Source organism: Dama dama, chromosome 4 (genome assembly GCF_033118175.1).
Source record: "Dama dama isolate Ldn47 chromosome 4, ASM3311817v1, whole genome shotgun sequence".
NCBI classification, from domain to species: domain Eukaryota; kingdom Metazoa; phylum Chordata; class Mammalia; order Artiodactyla; family Cervidae; genus Dama; species Dama dama.
The window spans coordinates 71,355,249-71,359,387 of record NC_083684.1 but is presented as its reverse complement, the minus strand read 5'-3'; the positions used below and the strand labels follow the sequence as shown (position 1 = coordinate 71,359,387).

The window sequence follows — 4,139 nt, the reverse complement described above, 5'->3', positions numbered from 1 at the left end:
CACTGCCACTAGTAGCCATGCCTGTGTTTACTTGGAGGCCTGCCTTTCCTCCCTGCTATGGTCTGAATGTTAGTTTTGCCCCCAAATCCATATGTTGAAAACCTTGTGCCCAAGGTGACAATATTGGGAGATAGGGACTTTAGGGTGACCAGTTCATGCAGGCAGAGCCCTTGTGAATGAGATTCATGCTGTCATAAAAGCTCCTTCCACCATGTGAGGACAAAGAGAAGTCTGCACCCTAGAAAAATGCACACTGATCTCCAGATTCCATCTTCTACAAGTGTGAGAAATAAATTTCTCTTCCTTATAAGCCAGCCAGCCTGTGATATTTTATCATAGCATCTCAAATCAATGGAAACAGTGACTCTTCCTTCAGTCCTTAGCCGTGGTCAGGGCTCTCTCATCATGTAAGCTCCCCAGGTCCATCTCTGCACAGCAGACCTTCCTCTCTCTGGCTTTGGTCTTGGGTGTGTGTGACACACATATTTCTGATGGGGCTCTCCTTTCCATCAAAATCAACATGCACTTTACCAGCATCTATCTGGTTACAGGTTGTTGGCATGGAGCCCAGGGTGAGGAGGCCTCTTCTGAGCAAGGTGTTTCTATAGGGATGTCAGAGGTCAGGACTGCAAAGCCAGATCCATCCTCCAGGAAGGCCCAGTCCAGTGACATGTGTGGCCCACTCTCCAGAGACCTTTTGCCTCTGCCTGAGCATGACGGAACGTACCCTGATGAAGGACTGTAAATTTGTGGAGTAGACCTTTTCCAGCACCAGGAGGAGATTAGAGACAAACTTTGCAGAAGGGCTGAGAGGCAGCCTTCATTTCTGACCAACAGCAGTGTTCACACAGGAGAGAGGACCTTGACCTGCAGCAGAGATGAGAAGCCCTTCCCGGCAGCACAGGCCTTCTGCAGCAGCTGGGCCCTCATGGTGAGGGGCAGCCACATGGGGACACTGAGTGCCGGGAGGCCTTTGGTCGTGAACAGAGTGGTTACAGGTGCGCTCGGTGTGGGAAAACCTTCAGCCGAAAACAGATACTTGTTGAGCACCAGAAAATCCACACTGGAATACAGCTTTATGAGCACAGCAAATGCGGGAAATGCTTCAAGTACAAAGCCTACTTTATAAAGTATCAGAGAATTCACAATGGAGAAAGCCCTTATGAGTGCAGATAATATGGGAAATGCTTTAGATGCAACTACAGACTGTGAGACATGAGAGACTTCACACCAGAGAAAGGCCTTATGAGTTCAGCAAATGTGGGAAACCTTTCATGTACAGGTCTACATTCACCAGACATCAGAGAGGTCACAATGTAAGAAGGCCTTATAAATGTGGTTAATGTGGGAAATTCTTTAAGTCAACACTCATTAAACATGAGAGAATTCATACTGGAGAAAGCCCAAGTGCAGTGAATGTGGAAATTTATTTAGGGACACATCCGTCCTCACTAAACATCAGTGTTCACAGCACAGAAAGGCTTTATGAGTGCAGGAAATGTGGGAAATTCTTTTGGTATATCTCCACACTCACTAGATATCAAAGAACTCATACTGTAGAAAAGCCTTATGAACTTTCTGTTCTGTTCTTTATAAGCCAGTCTGTGAATGTGAGGAATTCTTTAAGTACAAGTCCAAGCTTATTAAACATTGGCAAAATCACATTGGAGAAAGACCTTATGAATGTAGCAAATGTGGTGAATTCTTTCAGTACAACTCCAGTTTCATTAAACATTGGAGAAATCACATGGAAGAGAGGCCTTATGAGTGTAGAGAGTGTGGGAAAGTCTTCAGCCACAAGAATGTACTTTTTTAGCATCAGAAAACCTGTGGGAAAGTGTTTAGCCACAAGAATGTACTTTTTCAGCATCAGAAAACCCATACTGCAGAAAGGCCTTATGCATGCAGAAAATGTCAAAAGGCCTTCATTAGGAAGTCCCACCTCCTACATCACCAGAAAGTCCACAGTGAGGACAATAGGAGCGCCCTTAACGTGGAGAATTCTTTAGGAACAACCCCAACTTCGTTGTGATCCCCACAGTCAAAGGCTTTGGCATAGTCAATAAAGCAGAAATAGATGTTTTTCTGCAACTCTCTTGCTTTTTCAATGATCCAACGGATGTTGGCAATTTGATCTCTGGTTCCTCTGCCTTTTCTAAAACCAGCTTAAACATCTGGACATTCATGGTTCACATACTGTTGAAGCCTGGCTTGGAGAATTTTGAGCATTACTTTAGTAGCAGGTGAGCTGAGTGCAATTGTGTGGTAGTTTGAGCATTCTTTGGCATTGCCTTTCTTTGGGGTTGGAATGAAAACTGACCTTTTCCAGTCCTGTGGCCACCGCTGAGTTTTCCAAATTTGCTGGCATGTTGAGTGCAGCACTTTCACAGCATCATCTTTTAGGATTTGAAATAGCTCAACTGGAATTCCATCACCTCCACTAACTGTTCATAGTGACACTTCCTGAGGCCCACTTGACTTCACATGCGAGGATGTCTGGCTCTAGGTGAGTGATCATATCTATGTGATTATCTGGGTTGTGAAGATCTTTTGTATAGGTTTTCTGTGTATTCTTGCCACCTCTTCTTAATATCTTCTGCTTCTGTTAGGTCCATACCATTTCTGTCCTTTATTGAGCCCACCTTTGCATGAAATGTTCCCTTGGTATCTCTAATTTAATTAATTAAATTAATAACTAATTTAATTAATATTAGCCTCTAATTAATATCTCTAATTCCCTTGGTATCTCTTGAGAAATCTATATTCAGGTCAGGAAGCAACAGTTAGAACTGGACATGGAACAACAGACTGGTTCCAAATAGGGAAAGGAGTATGTCAAGGCTGTATGTTGTCACCCTGCTTGCTTAACTTATATGCAGAGTACATCATAAGAAGTGCTGGACTGGATGAAGCACAGGCTGGAATCAAGATTACCGGGTGAAGTATCAATAACCTCAGATATGCAGATGACACCACCCTTATGGCAGAAAGCGAAGAACTAAAGAGCCTCTTGATGAAAGTGAAAGAGGAGAGTGAAAATGTTGGCTTAAAGCTCAACATTCAGAAAACTAAGATCATGGCATCTGGTCCCATCACTTCATGGCAAATAGATGGGGAAACAGTGGCTGACTTTATTTTGGGGGTGCTTCAAAATCACTGCAGATGGTGACTTCAGCCATGAAATTAAAAGATGCTTGCTCCTTGGAAGAAAAGTTATGATCAACCTAGACAGCGTATTAAAAACCAGAGATATTACTTTGCCAACAAAGGTCCATCTAGTCAAAGCTATGGTTTTTCCAGTAGTAATGTATGGATGTTGGACTATAAAGAGAGGTGGACTATAAAGAAAGCTGAGCACCAAAGAATTGATGCTTTTGAACTGTGGTGTTGGAGAAGACTCTTGAGAATCCTTTGGACTGCAAGGAGAGCCAGGCAGTCCATCCTAAAGGAAATCAGTCCTGAATATTCATTGGAAGGACTGATGTTGAAGCTGAAACTCCAATACTTAGGCCACCTGATGTGAAGAAGTAACTCATTTGAAAAGGCACTGATGCTGGGAAAGATTGAAGGCAGGAGGAGAATGGGATGACAGAGGATGAGATGGTTGGATGGCATCGCTAACTCAATGGACATCAGTTTGAGTAAACTCGGAGTTGGTGATGGACAGGGAGGCCTGACATGCTGCAGTCCATGGGGTCACAAAGAGTCGGACATAACTGAGCGATTGAACTGAACTGAACCACCTCGTTGAGAAAGAATTCACAGTGGTAAAAACCCTATGAATTCAGAGAATATGGCAAATTCTTTAGGTATTACTCCAAACTCCTAGTGGTAAAGAACTTGCCTGCCAATGTAGGAGACACAAAAGATGCTGGTTTGATCCCTGGGTGTGGAAAATCCCCTGCAGGAGGGCATGGCAACCCATTCCGGTATTCTTGCCTGGAGAATCCCATGGACAAAAGAGCCTGGAAGGCTACAGTCCATAGGGCTGCACAGATTTGGACACAACTGAAGCAACTTAGCACACAAGAACGCCAAACTCCGTACACTGGAGAAGCACCCTGAGTTGATTTGGAGTGGACATTTGGAGTACAGGAAACATGGGAAATTTTGGGGTACATCTCTCAGATATCAAGAGT

General features: G+C 43.8%; 1 pseudogene; it reads left to right on the top strand.

The window, feature by feature from the left end:
* The first annotated feature begins 520 nt into the window (after positions 1-520).
* LOC133052278 (zinc finger protein 548-like) lies at positions 521-3,153 on the top strand (annotated as a pseudogene).
* The last annotated feature ends 986 nt before the right edge of the window (positions 3,154-4,139 follow it).